This window comes from Parasteatoda tepidariorum, chromosome 10 (assembly GCF_982258835.1).
Source record: "Parasteatoda tepidariorum strain Cologne lab strain chromosome 10, Ptep-v5.0, whole genome shotgun sequence".
NCBI lineage: Eukaryota > Metazoa > Arthropoda > Arachnida > Araneae > Theridiidae > Parasteatoda > Parasteatoda tepidariorum.
In genome coordinates, this window is record NC_141764.1 from 31,232,364 (window position 1) to 31,254,305 (window position 21,942).

The 21,942-nt window shown below is 27.8% G+C and overlaps 1 protein-coding gene across 1 annotated transcript in view; it reads left to right on the forward strand.

Annotated features, from left to right (window-relative positions):
- The first annotated feature begins 359 nt into the window (after positions 1–359).
- LOC107445848 (uncharacterized) overlaps positions 360–21,942 on the forward strand; it is a 52,626-nt gene continuing 31,043 nt past the window's right edge. Inside the window, exon 1 of the mRNA XM_016060337.4 lies at positions 360–505. The gene's annotated coding sequence lies outside the window, so the exon portion shown is untranslated. The remainder of the gene's footprint in view (positions 506–21,942) is intronic.

Sequence of the window (21,942 nt, forward strand, 5' to 3'; positions counted from 1 at the left end):
CACGGACAATAAAATTATCAATAAATGATGGCATTAAAAAAAAATTAGAGTTTAATTTCAAAATAGCAAACGACAACAAGGATGATCTGGGGGTCATCATCCTCATCAAACGTACTGAAGGCAGTTTAATTTAATTTCCTCAAAAAAAACCCTCTCCATTTCATGCGTTCCAAAATATCACGGCATTAAAAAATTAACACACAGAAGTACAGTTTTTATATCATAGATATCTTCAGCACGCGTAGTCAACGCTGTCATAAATTTAAGAAGCATGTGGAGGAATAAAAAATGAACTCATCATTTTAGAAGAAAAAAAATAAACCTGTCAGTGGAACAACAAGAGGAAAATGGCAACCCAAACACCGCATGTGTTGTCAAAAGCTTCGTTCGAATTTTTTCATTTCTCCTGACATAACTGGTCTAGAGATGAACGGATGAGAACGCACTCCTGTCAAACAAATTTTAACAGTTGGAATACACTTTTTATAACAGTGATTTTGCGCGGGTGAGTAAAATATTCTTTTCCTTTTTTTATTCTTTAGATCTTCAATTACGATAAAAGTTTTTGTTTTCAATAATATAATAGTAGTTTTATAAAATTATAATTGTTGACAGCGATATTGTTGTAGAATAGTTGGAATATATTTTTTTCAAATTATGATTTTGCGCAGATGAATAAAATATTCTTTTTTTCTTCCTCCTCTTCTTATTTTATTTTCTAGATCTTCAATTATGTTAGGAATTTCGTTTTCAATTACTTTGCTTTTTGTTATGATTTGCCTTGATTATTGCAGTTTCATTAAAATATAAATATTGACTAAGATATTAATAAATACAGAATAATATAAATTAATTATTTTAATCATGATTTCGTGCGAATGTGTAAAATATTCCTTTCCTTTTTTTATTCTTAGATCTCTAGTTACTTTAAAACTTTTTAGTTTCAATAATATAATAGTAGTTTTATAAAATTATAATTGTTGACAGCGATATTGTTGTAGAATAGTTGGAATATATTTTTTATAAATTATGATTTTGCGCAGATGAATAAAATATTCTTTTTTTCTTCCTCCTCTTCTTATTTTATTTTCTAGATCTTCAATTATGTTAGGAATTTCGTTTTCAATTACTTTGCTTTTTGTTATGATTTGCCTTGATTATTGCAGTTTCATTAAAATATAAATATTGACTAAGATATTAATAAATACAGAATAATATAAATTAATTATTTTAATCATGATTTCGTGCGAATGTGTAAAATATTCCTTTCCTTTTTTTATTCTTAGATCTCTAGTTACTTTAAAACTTTTTAGTTTCAATAATTATAGTGTTATTGAAGTATAATTGTTTACCGCGATATTGATGCCGAATAATTGGAATATAATTTCTTCAAGTAATGATTTTGCACAGATAATAAAATATTCTTCTTTCCCCTCCTCTTTTTCTTATTTTATTTTCTGGATCTTCAATTATGCTAAGAATTTCGTTTTCAAAATTATTATTGCAGTTTCATTAAATATTATTATTATGCAATTGAAATTTTGCATCGATATTAATCGATACAAAATAATTGAAATAAATTTTTTTAATTAAGATTTCGTGTGGATGCATAAAATATTATTTTAATTTTCTATTCTTATATCTTCAATTAGGTTAAAAAAAAATTTCATTTTCAATAATATATTTGAAGGGTTATTAAAATATAATCGTTGACGCTGATATTAAAACGGAATAATTAGAATATATTTTTAAGTTATGATTTCAGGAGATGCGTAAAGTATTCCTTTCCTCCTCCTCTTATTTTATTTGTTAGATCTTCAATTGTGTTAAAAAAATTTATTTTTATTATAGCAATTATATTAAAAAATAATTATTGATTGAGATATTAATTGATACATAATAAATTAAGTGCATCTTTTTATTGTGATTTTGAAAGGATGCGTAAAATATTCCTCTGTTTTTCTAGAATTTTTTTCAGATTTTCAATTACTTTGAAACGTTTGGTTTTCAAAAATATAATTTTAGTTTTATTAAAGTATAATTGTTGACAACGATATTGTTGCAGAATAATTCGAATCTATTTTTTTTAAATTATGATTTTGTTCAGAAGAATAAAATATTTTTTTCGTCCCCACTTCTCCTTATTTAATGTAAAGTATTCTTTTCCTTCTTCTCTTCTTATTTTGTTTTCTAGATCTTCATTTATTTTAAAAAATTTTGTTTTCAAAAATATTATTGCAGTTTTACTAAAAAATAATTATTAACAGCGATGTTAATTGATGCATAATAATTGATATGCACCTTTTTTAATTGTGATTTAGTGCTGATGCGTAAAATATTCCTCTTTAAATTTTTTAAAAATTTTCAATTATGTTAGAACTTTCGTTTTAAAAATATAGTTGTAGTTATATTGATACAGAATAATTAGAATATATTTTTTAAAAAAAAATTGTGATTTTTTAGAGATGAGAAAGAATTCTTTTCCTCTTCTTATTTTATTTTCTAGATCTTCAATTACGTTAAAAAATAAGTTTTCAAAAATATTTTTACTGTTTTATTAAAAAATAGTTATTAACTGAGACAATAGGTACAATATAATTGAAATGCATCTTTTTAATTGTGCGTTTATCCGTGTGCGTAAACTATTTTTCCTTATTTTTTTAAATTTTCAATTACGTTAGAACTTAATTTATTAAATTATAATTATTGATCTCGATATTAAATTATTAAAAATAATTGGAATATATTTTTATAAATTATGTTTTTGTGCTGATGAGTAAAATATTCTTTTCAATTTCTTATTTTCTAGATCCTAACATCGTTTTCAAACATATTATTGCAGTTTTATTAAAATAAAATTATTGACTAAGGTATTGATAGGTACAGTATAATTGAAGTCATATTTCTTAATTGTGATTTTCCTTGGAAATATTCTTCTTTATTTTTTTAGATCTTAAGTCATGTTTGAAAGTTCTCGTTTTCCAAAATATAATTAAACTTTTATTAAAATATTATTATTTATAGAATATAATTGATAAACACGCAGAATTGTTGGAATGCATATTTTTTTTAAATATTGGAATACACATGTTTTTTCAATTTCTTGCACGTGAGTAAAATATTCTTTTCTTCTTCTTCATCATTTTTTGAATCTTCAATTTTGGTAAAAGTTTTCGTTTTCAGAAATATTATTGTAGTTTTATTAAAGTATAATTATTAGCAACAATTTTAATGGCTACACAAGAATAATAATTAGAGTATGCTTCCTTTTAGAGTGTGCTTAATTTTGCCCCGATGAGTAAAATAATTTTCTATCTTTTCTTTCTTTTTTATCATCAATTATATTTAAAGTTATATTTTAAAGAAACTATAATATTGACAACTATAATTATTGACAGCGAAATTCATTGATATGCATTCAGAATGATTGGAAAACACTTTTTTTAACTGATTCTCTGCAGATAAGTGAAATATTGGTTTCTTCTTTTTTTTTTTCTTCTTTTTTTTTTTTTTATCTTTTAGATTTTCCTCAATCATGCTTAAAAGTTTTCATTTTCAAAAATATTATTGAAATACAATTATTGACTACGACCTTATACTTTTACTGAATAATCGATTTGCACTTTTTTAAAAATGATTTTGTACTGGTTCGAAAAATATCATAATAGTAATTCATTCATAAATAAATAATAAGTATTTCTTTAAACTTAGTCTCAATATTAAAAATGATCGATTTCAAAATTCCTAAGGCAGTATTTTTCAAGTACTGCGATAATTATTGATTCAAAACAATACGTGAAAATTTCTTTAATTATGAGTATGAGCTTGTGTGAAAAATATTATTATTCTTCTTCTTCTTTTGAGGATTTTCATTTCTGCATTAAAAGTTTCATCGTGTGAAAAATATTTTGAAGAAGAAGTGAGAAAATATTGTTATTTACATTTTTTTTAACTTTTAAAATCTTCATTTTAAAAGATTTCTTGTATAAATCGTATTTTTATTTATCTGTTCCAAAGCCCAGATATTTTTTTACATCTAGATGACATATACAGTTAAAATTCATAGCTTTGCTTCGAGTGTAAAGCATTTAAACTGAGGCTTTTTTATTTTCCTTGGCGAAAGACCTAGCTAAAATGTCTATATTTAGTTATGTAAAATGTTTGGAAATTTTAAACCAAACCTCTTATTTTTTTTCTATTTAATGACTTTATTATGACTTTTTTAATGTGGTCACTGATTAGTTCTGTATCAATGCAGACAAACTTTAAAGTAAAAAGTTTTAGTTCCTTCAGTAAAATATAATGTAGATTCAATTCAGGAAATTCATTTGTAAGTGTGTAGTATTGTTACTCTTCAAAATTTGTCGTTGTATTCTTTTTATTTCTTTTTATTTTTATTCTTTTTATTTCTTTTTATTCTTTTTATTCTTTTTATTTCTTTTTATTCTTTTTATTCTTCTCATTTCTTTTTATTATTTTCATTTCTTTTTATTCTTTTTATTTCTTTTTATTCTTTTTATTTCTTTTTATCCTTTCTGTTTCTTTCTATTCTTCTTTTTTTCATCATTTTTATTTCTTTTTATCATTTTTATTTCTCTTTCATTATTTTTATTTCCTAATTAACTTCCAGCACTAATGTGTTAACCAATTAGCAAATTCTTTTAACTATTTATTCACACTATCACTTTTCCTTAATCGCCTTTGTATCGTTAGTTTCATTTCATTTCTTATTTCATGAAAAACAACAATGCTTTGTGGGAAATGATCTGAAACTCTGTGAAAAGCCAACACCATAAGTTTTAATTTCGTATCAGATTTCCTACAAAATATTTATTTTACGGTAAGAATGCATAAAATTACTATGAAAAATATCATATAAGATTTATGTCAGTTATGCCTCCATTTTAACGTTTAATTAGTAATTGTTTTTTTAATTAATATGTTTTATCTAAATTATATTAAATATATCTTTACATATTTTTTGAAACTAAATTACACTATAATATGGTTCAACTTGAAATTATTTTTCAGAGATATTAGTTATTATAGATGCATTAAAATATAGGTTATTTAAATTGCATTATAATGTATTTATGTTAAAATATAAATGAAATAAATCTAAATATATGTTAAATACATTTAAATATAAGTTAAATATATTAAAATATAAGTTAAATATATTAAAATATAAGTTGAATATATCAAAATATAAGTTAAATATATTAAAATAAAATTCCATTAGCTTAAGCTATTTTATGTGAAACAATAAATTAATATTTATTCTTAAACTTAAATTTCAAATTGCGTTTTGTGCATTTTTAAAAAAATTTATTTTCGCACTGAACTATAAGTTGTTTGAACCATATGTATAGTATACGCTTTACGAAGAATAGTACAAAATGTATGAATAATAATTTTATACAATAATAAATAATAACAAATAATAATAATAAATAATAATTATAATAATATAGTAATTATGTGCCATATTAGGATTTGTGAAGATTAATAAGAATATTGATAGATAATTCATGAAGAGGTATATGACTAAAAACGAACCTCACTTTAAGTTAGTTTAAACACAATTTCTTTGAGCCAAATTTTAAATGAACAAATTCCTACCAGATATTCATATAATACTTAATCAACTTTAACTGTAAAAGTTTTTTTATTTAAAATCTTTTTAATCAAAAGTATTTTTTAAAACTAAATAACGACAACCTCGAGTGGGCTACGTCAAACACTTTGTTGGTATACATTTGCCCGTAAGCGTAAGATGATATATTACTTTTTTAAATAGTTCCATAATAATTGATTAGGCTCTTTACTAGTTAATTTTTTTATTTTTTCAAGCAATTTTTAAGAAAATATGCTTAATTTTTATATAACGCACAAAATAGCGTGATTAAAACTATCTATATTTAAATAATTTTTGTTCATTTGTCTTACAAAAATATACTGTTAAGGTATTTTGTTTTACAAAAATAATGATTTGAATACATTTTTATTTCCTATTTCAGTTTCTTTGAATAATTCAAACAATCGTGGGTTCAATAAGAAAGGTCTTTCAAAATATTTTTGAATGCAAAATCTTTCAAAATGTTTTTATTTCTTTTTACTAACTTTCTAATTTAAGAGCTTTTTAAAAAGTAGCTTGTGTACGCATAGTTAATTAATAATATAAAGATTTGCACTAAAAAATCAATTTCTTTTAATATAAATTACCTTTATCTTTTAATACTAATAGAACTACTATAGTTAATGGTGTTAGTTATTTACAGCTTGTTTATCAATTATCATTAATTTTATTGGCAGCCGTATTAAGCCGTATTAATTAAATAGACAAACATTTCTTTATGTGCATTATTTTTCACAGCTTTGAAAATTAGTTAAAATTTATTTATTGGAAAAGATATTATTTTGTTGCTTAAATTCTTGTCAAATGAAGTTTATACATCAATAAATACTTTATTAAATCATCATTTTTATTTCACATTAAAAATGAAAAAAAAAAATAACCAAATACAGGATGGTATTTGTGATTGTTATTTTCGAAACAATATGTAACTGAATTCGAGCCTTGAACGAGTAAAATTATCAAAACTTATTAGGAAAATTTTAAGATAAACTAGCTTTTATTTTAAACTCCTTTTGCTTAAAATCACATTAATTAATTTTTATTGAAATTGTATATAATTAAACCACTATTATCATGATAAATTTATTTATTTGAAGGAAATACAAATAATGGAACACTTATTCTTACTGTAGAAACTTATTTCTAAAATTTTTGATTTGATCAACTAGATGAAAACAGAATATTTTTTAGAGGTAAGCGAGTTCCTTAAAATTTAATATAGGAATTAGATGTTTCAATTAAACGTAATTAACATTTTTTAGTGCATTTTAATTATATTTTTAATTCTGAAAAAAAAAATTTTAAGTTACCTTATATTTAAATAGTGTTGGCCAAAAAATAACTGCTTTTTTTTAAAACTTTCATGCCCAGACCCCATCGCATTTCTGTTCTTTTGTGTTAATATGAATCAGAACATATTTAAACATCAATAGTATCTTTTAGTCAGCAGTCTAGATTAATTCTGTTTGAAAATCTCTTTGAAACGGCTCAATCTCCTGCGTAAATTATTATACAAGTTGTGTGAACTATTTAGCGTTATTAAAACTAAAATTTAGCTTTTTATAACCAGCATAAATTATTAAGTATAAGTGAAACAAATATATTAAATAGTGCTTGTCAACTTATAAGAACTGTTCGGTTTCAACTTCTCTTATCCGGCAAGCTTTTAGCTGAGGTTCTGCTTCCAGTTGCCAATGCAAGAAAATAAATTTGATCGGTTTTGTGACCACATAGATATGTAAAAGCGTTTTATAAAATATAGAGAAATTAATATATTAAATAAATAATATATTAAATAAATAATATATTAAATAAATATTCTGAAAAAAACTGAAGTGGTAAGAAATTATTAAAAACTTCATTTGCTTCATGTAAATAGGAAATAACAGTTGGCATGTTTCAAGCTCTCAGAAACAGGAGTTCATTTTCAAGACTTCCTTGATGAAACAGAAGTAATTTGAAGTATAAAATGAAGAGTTAGCAATGAAAAATGGAAAAATAAAGGGGAGAAGCAAAAATGGGAAAACCGCAGTGGTCGAGTGGGACAAATCTGGGTAAAATGCATTACCACGAGCTAGAGGTGGTTGAGAACTAATTTCGTCAACAAGGGAATCAGCATCCATATAGATCATAAATAGTTTTGGCATTTTTGAAATTAAATTTATATCCAAGATTCCAACAATGTGCAGCGATTGATGATTTCTTCAAGAAAAAAAGGATTGAAGAAATCATCCATTTATGCGCATTGTTTCTCACATTTATTTTTCCATTTTCCATTGGTAATTTTACGTTTTATATTTCAAATCACTTTTGTTTCTTTTTATTCACGTCTGTAAAGTCTTGAAAATGGGTGTCTGTTTTTGAGTGCTTGAAACATTTTGACTGTTATCTCCTATTTAAATTGTTTTTTGAAGCGAATGAAGTTTATAATCACATTAGTAAGTAATAGATGCAATCAAACAATAGATACACGATGTTTTTCTTACTTCAAATTTTCAAACTTATTTATTGCTATCTTCTTGTTTTACGGCAATAAACAATTTCGAAATTTATAATGAATTTCTCTTCATATTTGCGTGTAAATACCGTGTATTGTATCTTTTCATCGAATTATTTTTGCTGCTCTAAATGTTCAAGCTTTTGAACCCGTTATCACTAATGATAAACTCGAAGTAGAAAGAACAACCTTAAAGTATCGGAACTCGCATGGTTGTCCAAGCATGTCTGATATCTATCTTTTCCATCAACAGTCAATGAAAAGACATTGCGTGAATTATTACAGTTTCACTTGAAGACTCTCTTAACTAGTCCAAATTAGAGTTCTTTTTCTTTCTTTTTTTGTTTACAAAAAGCTGTGGAATAGAGTTATTTTTCTGTTCTTTGCATTGAAGTTTCTGAAGTATAGGTCCGGTAGTGTGAAATTAAAGTAAGGCAGAACCTTTCTAACTGTCAGTTAAAAACAACCGCGAAAGTGTTTTTTTTTTAAAAAATTCTAAAAGCCGAACTATCATTAGTCGATAAATACGAAGAACTTCATTTAAAATCGTAATAATTGCGTAATTTTGCTTAATTGTAGTTTCGCTTAACTAGTTCTAATAAAATTTTTATGTTTCAATAAATTGAAGAATAAAATTACTTAAAAGAAATTCTTGAAAATTAAAAATTTAAATTACTTATAAATTAAGTTATTTAAATGTCACAGCGCAACGTGCAATACACTATCTTAATGTTACACGACTACGTTTAAACGAGTGAAGCTTACTCTTACCTTTAGCAACAAATTTAAAAAAAAAAGAGATAAAATTTTCAAATTTAAGTATCTGAAGAGTTGTTATCCCTATCTTTGATTCAAGCAAAAGCCAATAGAAATGCGGAGGATTAAAACATTTGCTTATATTCATTGCAATGCATAATTACAACTTGCGTCTTGAATCTTATATATTCTACACTTATTCATTTTTTAAAAAACGGAATAACTAAGCACAAATGAAAGTAGTTTTCTTTACCGATTCGAAATGTGAAACTTTCTGTAAATTCAATACGTAACGCTTGCGAAATTAAAAAAAAATGCAAATATAAGTAGTAAGTGGCAATCTTTTGTGTTAAATTGTTAATTTTTAATTATTTTTCGATTAACAATCTCGAAGATCTTTAAACGGTGCGCAAAAAAAATTAATAAATGGACCACCCTGAATAACTTAAGATCTAATGATCGGTTTTCACGTTCTAGGACTTAATTTTGATGGTTTGAGGCGTTGATCTCAAATATACTAATTAACTAGTGCAAAATATTAAATTACGAAATCAGACACAAAACACGTACTTTCACAGAATAAACATACCTTTTTCTCGACTTATTCGGAATTTTGAGTCCCAAAATATGGAGTACTGCCGCAATCTAGGAAATAAGATCCCAGCATAAGTTGGGTCCGGAGCAAAACCACTAAGCTAAACCACTTGTCTAAAGTTTGAACCACTTAATGTTAATTTTACTTTTTTCCGTACTTCGCCAAATCTCGAAAACTTCTTAAGTGAATTGAAAAATTCAAAAATTCTTTAAAAAAAACACAATTAAAAAAATAATGAAAACACAATCAAAAATTATTTTGTTTAATGATAATTTTATGCAAAAATAGCTTATAGTAAATATTTTCTTTAAATTATTTTATTTAATGGTAGTCGAAAACTTTTTGAAATGTAAGGCATACAATTTTATTACATCTTTTAAAGTATGTAATTTTTCTTGGCAAAATATAACGTTTGACTGAATTTGGTCAAACAGTTTGCGAGAAATCAAATTTTAAAAATCAGATTTTTTTAAATTTCGATTACACAAAAAATATTCGACCAATTTCACTCAAACTTGGTATCTTGCTTAACCCAAATTTTTTGAGTTTATTGATGAAAAAAGATTACAAAATGACATTTCACTTATCAAAATCAGCTTCCGGTCGCCATTAATTCAGAAAATTTACGTTCTATTGTATATCATAAGGCTAATGAATCCATAAGTAATAAATCATAATAGCTAATAGTTGATATTAAGAGATAACTGATAAGTTAAAAAATGAAACCGACAATTTTCATTTGTTTGAAATTCTTTTGCCATTTTATTTCATTTAAAAAAAAATGAGAATTGCGTGTTTTGAAACTAATATAGTTATTTAGATCATATGTTACAGACAAGAACTGATGCCTTAAAACTAATTTTCTTCATTTTTGTCCTAAATTTTATTTCTTATTTAAATTGCATTTATTTTTATCTAACGTAACCGACATAGAGAGATCATACGTGATAACAAGCACAATAGCGGCCATCTGCATGTCATTAAAATGTAGATATCAAAGCTAATATAATCAGTTGTCTCTTCGATTTGAAAATGGGAAATGAGTTCATTTGAATGAAAAAAGGTTAATTGCAATAAAAAATAGTAAAAGGACCAAGATATCTCGAAAAGATATAAAAAAAAATATTTTCTCGGTTAGGTATTAGGTTTCGTTATAAAAATGAAAATTATATGATAAAAAATATGCAAATTTTTTCTTATCCGGTTTTGTAATACCGCGATGAAAAATTACCTTTCCTTTATATGGTGCAAAATCTTAAAAAGAAAAAATGGAGAAAATGAGTTTTTTCTGTAAAAATTAAAGAATAATAAAAAAACCTTTATTCAAGAAAAAAATGAATAAAAGATTCAATTGGAACATCCTGGATTTAAGATAAACAAGCATATTTTAATTTTTGTAGTTTCTGAAAGAATAATTGTCTTATTAACCAATCAGTTTTTTTTCGTTTAAATTTTTTTGAGCTGTTATTAATGAAGCTTTTAAGTAAGTATTATTATTTCTAGATATTTGGTTATGACCCCGAAGAGCAAGAGCATCAGTAAAAATTCAGAAATATTTATTAAAATAGAATCACATGAAAAAAAAATTAGTTGGAAAAACTAATATTATATGGGAGAGCTAATTTACTATTAAGTTAACGGTTACATTTTTTGATCATTGAATCCAATCTTTAGATTATTATGTAGATTGCATGTTAGTTTAAGGTTTTCGTGTAGGTTTTGGAATGCCTAAACTTTATGCATAATGTTTCTTACTGTACTATTTCTTTATATTAAAATTATATTAAGCATGTTTTATATTTAGGCATTTAATAAAAATTAAAATTTTCATTCTCGAACCCCCCCCCAAAGGGAAACTTTAAGTCTATTACAAACTACACTCTTTCAAAAGGAATAAATTTTTATTTATTTATTTACTAATTGAGTACTCGTATTTCGTACGTGGTGGGAAAACCGTAAATAATCACCAAAGCGTTATTTATAAACAATTATGCATTAAACTGAAAAACATACTTTTCGATACAAGTACTCAGCTAAAATGATTCAATGGTTTCTTAAATTTATTATTTTTTCGCGCATCCTCCATTAAGGAAAACATGTTTTTAGTAGCTCATCTCAACAAAATGAAAATTAACTGTATACAGTATCATTTGTCTTGATACTGTTGCTCCAGACGAATTCATAATAGTCAGAATTTGCCACAATCAAACAATTTTTTTGGGTACTTATTTTTTTCGAGGAATTGAAACAAGCGTCTTTGCACAATATCCATACTAAAACTGCACAGTACTGGTGCTTCTTTTAATAAGAAAGAATTGCGCTCATATAATATTTTGTACCTATACTAGTATTTTCTTAACTGCATCAATTACCATAACACCAGTAGTTTCTATCAAAACTAATTACCATTAATAACTAACTATCATTCAAAAAATTATTACCAAATTTTTTTTTATTGGCTATAATAATAGTAAGACGATTTTTTCTACTATTCTTAAGTTAATTAGCACCTATTTACCATTAATTTTGCTTTTTGTCCAAGGTTTTTTTTTAAATTTCAATTAGTACCTTCAACCAAAACTAATGAGGCATCATTGGTGTCATATGGCGAATTTTACGTTTCTCCGAAATGAATTAGTGTTTTTTCTCCATTAATTTTGCTTTTAAGTAAGTTGTTTATTTTTTTATTTCAAATTCCATTGACTTTTCCATTGACTTGATTTTTTTATTTCAAATTTAGTTTCATAAAAGCAAAATGAGCCCTTGATTTAAGATAATTGCTTTTATGACTTCCGGAGCTGGGTCAGCTACGGTTGTCATATTTATCCATTTTTTCATATTTCATTGCTTCTTTTATCATTCAAAAATTTACTACCAAAATTAATTATCATTGGGTATAATAATAGTAAGACGAATTTTTCTAGCATTCTTAAATTAATTAGCGCCATTTTACCATTAATTTTGCTTTTTGTCCAAAGCTTTTTTTTTTAATTTCAATTAGTACCTACAACCAAAATTAATGAGGCATCATTGGTGTCATATGACGATTTTTTACGTTTCTCCAAAATGAATTAGTGTTTTTTCTCCATTAATTTTGCTTTTCAGTGCGTAGTTAATTTTTTTATTTCAATTTCCATTGATTTCAAATTATTTAGTTTCATAAAAGCAAAATGAGCCCTTGATTTAAGATAATTTCAGAAATACTAATTTAGTGATATAATCCATCTATAGTACAAAGATCATGTTTATAATTGATACTTAAATGAAAAATAATTAAACTATAAGGAGCGTGCGAGAAACTCCTTTTTCGGTCAACGTGAACTATAACTTGGAAAATATTACTGATTTTATCTATAAAATAATTTATAAAACTGAATCATATATAGTTTAGTTGAAAAAATTAGATAGTTCTGAAAATTTCAAGCGTAACCCAGAACTATCTAATCGAAACTTCTGAACGATTTTTAAGATCGGCATCTAAAAACTGCCCCTTTCATCCATCGGTCACATTACCGGCTGCGGTCAGTGTGCGGGTGGGTGACCACTTGGATCAGTCTGCGTAGGGACCGAGGGTGTGCGGTATCGGTCCTCGTTAAACTGTGCTACCGTAAAGTGTTCGACTTCTCGTGCAGGTCGTTGGGCTACCGAAGGTGCCATCCCCTCTGCAGAGGATCAAAATTGTCATGGCGTGTCCTCGGATCATCCATAGGGATGTTTCCCAGACCGTCGCCAATAACCCATTGTGCAGCTCTAGTGCGACGTAAATGAACTACAACAACAATCATCCATCGGCCAAATTTTAGAACGCTACACTGTTCGAAAGTCCGGATCAAATTATGATGAAAAACACAGGCGCTCACCGTAAAATCACTTAATCACTCTAAATAAATAATATATTTCTGTAAAATTTACGGTATAATATTTTATAGTAAAAATGAATTTTACGGGTGATGCATCCAAAGTTCCGGTATTTTATACAGTTATTTGATCTGGGTTTTTTATTGTAACGAAAACAGTTCTGGAGTTATAAGAAAGAAACACAGATAGACAAACTCTTCATTTTATTACGATGGATTAATATTAAAGGTGACCATTATAATTTTTTTTTGTCTTTAGTGACCATTGCAAATCGAACTTTATATTTCAAAAATAGTTGTAATAATATTTTGGGGGATTTTGCATTTTCTATCATAATTAAGAAGAAAAAAATTCAAACGAGAATGTCAAGATTACTTTCAGCTTAATTTAATCTCTAAGTCTCGTGTGTGAATATTTTTATTGATGCGTATCTTTTCCGACATGTTTCTGTGTGAATAGCGGAAACTGGACGTTTTTTTTTATTTAAATGACAATTCTTATGCTGCCTAGTCGGAAATCCTTTTTGGATGATATGCATCAGTAATTAATCAATGTTATTTTTCTTCAATAAAGGAAATCAAAATAGAATGCTGCATAAAAACATCTTCACATTTTTCGCAACTTATCATAAAAAATAGATTTAACAATTAAGTTGCCTAAAACGGAAAAGATTGGTAAATTTCATTCATTATGTTGCTTTATGTAAAGTGAAGTGTGGGATTTTTTTGAGTAATTAATGTGAATTATGAATTAATTTTATGTTTATGGCTGCCGAAATCCTTTTTCCTTGTTTTTATTTTTAGCAACTAAATCACGTTATATTTAGTAAAATGATGGTTTTTTTCCCATATCATGAATAGATTAATTTTTATAGTATTTGTTGTGCAGTTAAAGAAATGTAAAGATAATTTTTTATAAAATAAATTATTTATCATTTTAAACAAAACATTTTATCTTGCATAAAAATATAAGACCCTAGTCGTAAATATGTTTATTTTAAACTAGCCTTTAAAATTTATATATTTTTTTAGAATAATAAATTTTCCTATTTTAAAAATTAATTATTTTTACGTTCTATCTAAATTAATTTTATTCCTTAAAAATTTGCTTTAATTCTAAAAGACAAGTAGAAAGTTGATTATAAAAATAGATAGTTTAGCCGAAAGCAGGAAAATTTACCTATTTTTTTATTTTTTTAATATTATTACATTTTTAGGTTCTTAAAGAATAAATTAAATAATAAGCAAACAAAAGGTGGCTGGGGGTTTATATTTTTGGTCGATTTTTCACTTGCACCTTGCTAATCAAAAAAAGTACCTAAAAATCTGTTAAAAATGTAACTAACAAATATATTCGTCCATAGACTAAGACAAGATCGAGCGGAGTGTAATGTTTTATGACCAGAATGCTCTTTTTCAACTGGTTTCAGCTTCAGTCTGTTTATGCATGTTAATAAAACGTTTTTTTTTTTTTTTGTAAAAATATATATAAAAGCTGCGTTGTATTTAATAAATATAATTTTCAATTTATTTCTTATTTTAATCGAATTAAAGTAAGAATATTCTGCCATGGGGAAAATATTCTCGTAAAATTACCGCATGTTAATGGAATTTCTAATTAAAAAAGCAATATAATTCTGGCAATAAAAACAGAAATAATGACCTAGTGCACAGTTGCTTTAGTATATTACGTTGCTAGGTTGAAGCATATTATCCTGCAAAATGATACTTGTTAAATTCGATGACGTGTTGCCAAGGTTTAAATTAAGTAGGAAGAGGTTCAATTTAAGACCCTATAGTCAATATGATTCAACGATCTACGACCATATGATTCAACACTGTACCGATTTTCCAAGAATGTAGAATCATTAAAAAAATTGAAATGCTATTAATAAACACAGAATAAACTATTTGAATCTGCTTAATCAGAATGCTAGTAACGCTGAGAAGAATTTATACTAAAATTTTATCAATGTTCAATTTTTAAAAAAAATATTTAATATGACTGTGTACATCATTGAGTTAAATTAGAAAAAATATAAAAGGAATATTGAGTTTTTTTCTTCAGAATTGTTAACCTAAAATAAATAAAACATCCCCGTAACAGCCCGTTACTTTTTTTTTATAACCGTCGTTGAACAGCCGACCCAAATATAAGATTACGACTATCAGTCTTCAGTTCCGTAGCCTTTAATTTTGCACTCAATCCAGAAGACAAAGTTTTGGGGGAAAATTGCCTTCCTGAAGGTCTTTTTTCATGGAACTAACCCACATTTACGTTACATGGAGAGGAAAGACACTAAAATCTCTTACGGTTAGTATGATTAAAAGAGGACTCTAACCCATGATCCGTCTTACACTGAGGATACTTTGCGTCAGGTATGACCCGTGAGCGCTTCATCCTCTGAGCCACAGCTGCTCATCAGCCTTTTATTGGATTAACAGTGTTTCCCAAGGTGTGGCACGCGTACCCCCAGGGGTACGGGAACAGTTTAGCGTGGGTACGCGTTCTTATGCGAAATATCTTGCAACAAACGAAAATGTCAAAAGTTTTTATTTAAAAACAAAGCTAGTCATGAAAATTTACGATTACGTATTTTTCTATTGGCCATTTTTTGCAGAGTTAACAGTTAATAATTAGTGGTGTCAGCAGCCAGTTGTGATTTTTAACTTTTGTGCAATTTTTTATAGTAAAAAATTCATTCATTTTTTTTTATTAGAGATACTCAGCGTTACTAAAAATTTAGAAAGGGTACACAAAAGTCATAAGTTTGGAAAACACTGGATTAAGGGGACATTGGGCTTAAGGCTCATTAATTTCAAGAGTAACGATGACTGTGGTAATGTAATCAGTATTGAAAATAACCTGCCTTTACTTACCAGACAACCTGGAACCCTTCGATCTGAAAATGTTGGGCTTCAAGGCACCACTGAGGATTGGACCCCAGTCATTCACAGAGACAGTTCATTGCACTTAACCTCCGAGCCCATCATAACAAAAATAAGAAAGGAAATACAAAATTTTATTTTCAGGTGACTAGAATATTTTCTTCTAATTTGAAAAAAAGCATTCGAACATTTTCTATTTTAAAACGCAGCAATGCCCCATAACAGCGGGAAATATTGTAATATTTTACGACCACACAATATAAACGACGTGTTTCTTTAACAAAGTATTCATAATAATAGAGTTAAATAGCTTAAAAATAGAAAGTGTCGAACGTTTGAAATGAAAAAAATTGGGTTATTAACACGCATACAAAGTCCTAGGTCACGAAAAGTGTTTTTTTTCTTTCTTTAAATCAAATCAACATCAGAGCATCTCTTTGCTAAAAAAACACGTTTAGCGTTAAACTGTTAATAAAAAAAATCTTTTGTTAATAGCATTTTGCTTTAGGTGGTTTTTCATTATAAATATTCATTAGCACGAACACACTTCATTTTGTTTTAAAAAAAGAAAGTGTTCTGAGATTTGCATTGTTTATTTTTTTGTGTGTCAAGATTGTGATTTATTTTGAAAACAATGTTTCTTTAAGTAACATCATAAAGGTTTTTTACGAAGATCACATCAGAATTTTTACTTCTTTTACCAACCTTTCTTAAGATCTATTTCAGACATTGTTTCTAAATGATAAGTACTAGAAAATAAATTATTTTAGTAGGAAAATTTAAATGAAATATTTATAGAGTATCAGATAATTTTATTTCACAAATTTTAAGAAACCAGCAAAACATTTTGGATTTTCTTGCGCATTCACCTATTTGGATATCATATATTAAATAAATGTAAATATTTATTTTTTTAATACTGCTAAAATATCTTATATACATTTATACACATTTGTTATTAATTGTAAAAATTAGTAATACTTTTAAGACTTATTTTAACGGATTATAATGGAAAAGAGAAAATGAGAGAAAATTAAGTTTATGCAAATTTATCAGTATAATACAAATTATTATACATATATGAATATCAAATAAATATTTTTAATACTGCGAAAATTTGCGATATAAATATTTCGAGTGTCGAAAAATAATGAAGAAATACTTTGATTTAGCAAAAATTTCTTATACAATTTTTTCATTTTAAAAAATAAACTATTTATTTTTCATGGTTTAAAACTGTTAATTTAATTTCAGTTTGATGCTTTTTTTTGGCTTTCCTGCAAGTTATTTATATATAAAAATATTATTTTTCGCTTTCTTATTTTTTTTAGCATATAGCAGTTACAATTTAGTATCCTATTAACAAGAAAGAAATAGTTTTAGTTAATATCTGTGAATAATGTCATTTTCTAAGAAACGGCTTTATTTATCTTTTAGTTTTCAGTCTTTTTGTAAAATTTTGCTTACTCTATCTTAAGAACAAAAATTTTATTGTATTTATGTTATCCTATATTTTGTACCACTATCGATAGTAGTAAAAAAAGAAAAAAAGATCTATTTATCATAGTTTTATCTTTTTTTATGGAACTATATCATTTTAAATGCGTTTAATATCATAAAATGCATTGTGATCGCGGCTAGACTTCAGTAATTGATAGGTTACAAAATTTCCTAGATACTATACAAAAACAAATAAAATCTTTACTCACCGGATTTCTTCCTGTTTATAATATATGTATCATATTTTCATTGTTTCTGTCCGGTGTTTGGGGCAATATTTTTCGAAAAATTTTATTGTTTAGTGACATTTATGTTTTAAAGACGTGGATTTTATTATCTAACCTATTTGAATCAAAATTTATCAGTATAATTCTTTGAAAATAAAATAATTCTATGCTTGCTTTTTTAAATTATTTTATTCTCTTTCTTTCATGTTAAGACTACGCATTTGACAAAGATGCATAATATCAATAAGAATAAAATGAAACATTATTTCTAACTGAAAATAGTCAACTATACCGGACTATAATGATCTATGTCTTTCCAATAATATATTCGTAATAACGAGGTAAATTTTATGAAATTTATCAGCAACGAATATTATTTAGAAAATAAAATCTATACTTTATTTTTTTTTAATTTAATAATTTATAATAAGATAGCAGGTTTACAGCATATGTAGTACATAGCTGCCAACTCTACTAGATTCTCTAGTAAACTACTGGGACTCTTTTTACTGTTTCTCCGGTCAACTGGTTTAATTAAAATTCTGCTTGTTTTTGTACATTTAAGAAAATTCCCTAAAATTGAGTGAGTTCCATAAAAAAATTCTCATTGAAATGGAATTTTTGTGCAGATTATTGCTTGATTGCTTGAATATTTAAATAAGTATTATTGATATATAATGAAGCGAACCTCATTTATAGAAATAAATGAAAAAAAATTTTTGTTGTAAAATGTTCAGTTTATTTCTCTCGTTTTAAATTAACCAGCGGGTGACCGAGCTCCGCTCGGAGAAAACAGGTATCGAAGCTAACTCGAAGATTTAAATTTTCAATTGTGATTTATCAAAACAATACATGCCATAAGAAAATTTGTGAAACCATTGGTGAAAAGATAACCGGTTAAAGTGCACCATTGTAAACTATCTAAACAGAGTTTGGAAAGGGAAATATTCTATACAAAGGTAAAGTTTGAAAAGTCATAGAAAATAAAATGTAATTGATAACAAAAAATTATACAATTAAAGAAATGGTACAAAGTGAGCAGTGTAAAGATTGAAGTGTGTTGAAGTTCAATATTTTTGACAAATTTATTTAGAAAAACCAAACATATATACATACATAAGAAACATATTATAAACCTATAACAGCATAAACATAATAAACATTAATCATCGATTGTGAAGTCTTCCATGTTGTCCAGGTAGTTTCTTGTCGGAGAGGCAGGTGCGGCTGGTGAGTTTCTCTTGTTCAGGACTTCCTTCCATACGACGTTTCGGGTGTGGGTTGGATTCTCAGGAGGAAGCAGGACCTTCAACGCACTTTGACGCTTGACGCTTGAAAACGCGACGTAGAGCATTCCGTGCACGAAGACCGTCGTGAGGAGAAGCACGCCGACGAATTCGAATGTTTGGCCTTGTGACTTGTGTATCGTAATGGCGAATGCTGGAGTAACTGGGAATTGGTGCCGTTGCATAGTTGCGCCAAGCTGTGATTTGCAGGAGTCGAGCGTGATCCTTGGAAGGTGTACTTGTCGGCCTGCGTGTTCACCGGTGATGATCTTAGCCTTGATGGTGTTGTTGCGAAGTTCGGTGACAATCTATCGTGTTCCGTTGCACATTCCTTCAGAGACGTCCAAGTTTCGGAGAAGCATGATGATGGCGTTCTTCTTGAGCTTGTTCGGCGTAATGGAGAAGCATTCTGACAATGACGGTATCTTCTAGTTGTCCATTTGCGGGTAGAATTGAGTTGATCGCTTGTTGTTCCAAAATTCCGGCTCCTTGAAGAATTTCATGTAGAGGTGCGTTCTGCATGTTGAAAATGTAGCTTGAAATCTGATGAATGTTCCTCGTATTATCAGCTCTACGGAGTCTTTCATTACGGCGGCGTTGTTCCTCTAGGCCAGGGGTTTCCAACTGGCGGCCCGGGGGCCGCATTCGGCCCGCGGAGCCTTTTTTGTGGCCCGCGAACTAAAACACATTAGTTGTCATTTTTTGTGGACAATTTTCGTAAAAAAATCTATATGGGCTTAAAATACTTTTCTCGATAATAAAAACCTAATTTCTTCGTTTCTGTGAAATTGAACATACCAACGATGCAAAAAAAATTTATTTCTCAGGTTTTGCATCCAAGAAAATATTTATTCAAATACAGAAATAATTGTGTATGTTTGTCTTTTTTTATTTAATTTTTTTTGTTTTTTGTGAATATAATTTAGCATGTGTGTATCAGAAATTTTCTCGAAGAAATTCTCCGATTTAACTTTTTGAAACCATTCATTTACACACACATTTGTAAATTTTAAATTTAAATATCTATTCTCTGGTGGTTGCAGCAGACAAACCTCAATTTTCTCATTGAACATTTTGTATGGCTCTGTGTAAGTAAAAAAGATTAATTCTAATTTAAAGATTAGTCCTTAAAAAAGATTAATCCTTTTTTAAAGATTAATATCTAAACAGTTAGATATCTGTTGCACATTAATTGCTTAATACATAGGTGCACATTAAAGTTATTGTAGCCCGAATTTTTATTATTTATTTAATATTTTTAAAAATATTATTAATAACAATTAAATATTTTTAAAAATCTACTTCTTATTTTAATTTGTAATTCAATACTTTTGTTTTGTACAACTTGGTAAAAATCCAACATAAAAGAGTCCTACATAAAATTTTGACAAAGTTGCGGCCCGCCATTTGATTTGTGTTTTTAATTGTGGCCCCCGACCTCATGTAAGTTGGAAACCCCTGCTCTAGGCGAATGTTGCGGCCCCTCATTGTTTCGTTTTTTCGTCTGCGTCTTTCATAATCGCGGTATTTTTCTCGTTGAGATGCATTAAGTTCCATCAATATATCCGAGATTCGTTCCTTGCTACGCTGCTTGACTGCTCTTGTCGGGCGCAACGGCGTTATCATCGGGTCTTGGATATTCAAAGCGTGCATATTGGTCGAAGATGTGAAAGATGCGGCTTCAGATGGTCCCGACATGTTCAATTGGTCACTGTTCACAACGAATTCGTAAATTTGCTTCCGTTTATCCGCTTCTTGAAAATTCTTGTCCAAGAAAAGGCGTCGATGAGAGAGGTATTGTCGAGCATAAAAGACGATGTAAACTCCGCAGGAAAACGCGTCATCTTGGTGGTTGTAAGCGTTGCGATTTTTCACGATGCATCCTTTCAGCTTTTCATTCGTAACAACGGTATTCTAAACGTGTCGCAGTATTTTTCTCAAAACAGCATCGATGGGCAGCGGGTTGTCGACTGGATCGCAGACTAATAGTTGACGTTCTCCATAGCTTGCTTCGTAAATTCCTAGCATCCAGTGCTCGCTTCTATCCATTTGAGCTCTCTTGTGAATGGGAATGAGTAGCACGTCGAATCCTTGTTGAACGCCGTATAGATAGTTGGAAGCCTTGTTCTGGTCGCTGATATCGTTGAGAAGAGCCTTCATAAGCGCCATCCGCTGTTGTAACGTAGAAGCGTGCGACAAATTCAGGGTGAAGTACGGCAACTTTGACGGTCGGGTAAGCTTGTTCGGCGTAATGGAGAAGCATTCTGACAATGACGGTATCTTCTAGTTGTCCATTTGCGGGTAGAATTGAGTTGATCGCTTGTCGTTCCAAAATTCCGGCTCCTTGAAGAATTTCATGTAGAGGTGCGTTCTGCATGTTGAAAATGTAGCTTGAAATCTGATGAATGTTGAAATGTCGGACTTTGTTGACGGTGATTTTAACACAAAAGTTAAACTTTTCTCCACTTTGATAAATGTAAACTAATGCGAACCTTACAATTAAATTATTAATTCCTTCGTTTATTATTGGTTTAAGTTGTCGAAAATTAATTTTTCAATTGTGAGGTTCGCATTAGCATACTTTTGTAAGAGTGGAGAAAAGTATCTATTGCCATTATGGCGAACTAATAAAGTTTGAAAATATCCTATCTGTAACTCCGAACTGCTCGACCGTAGCGCTTCAAAACCGGCGCCAAT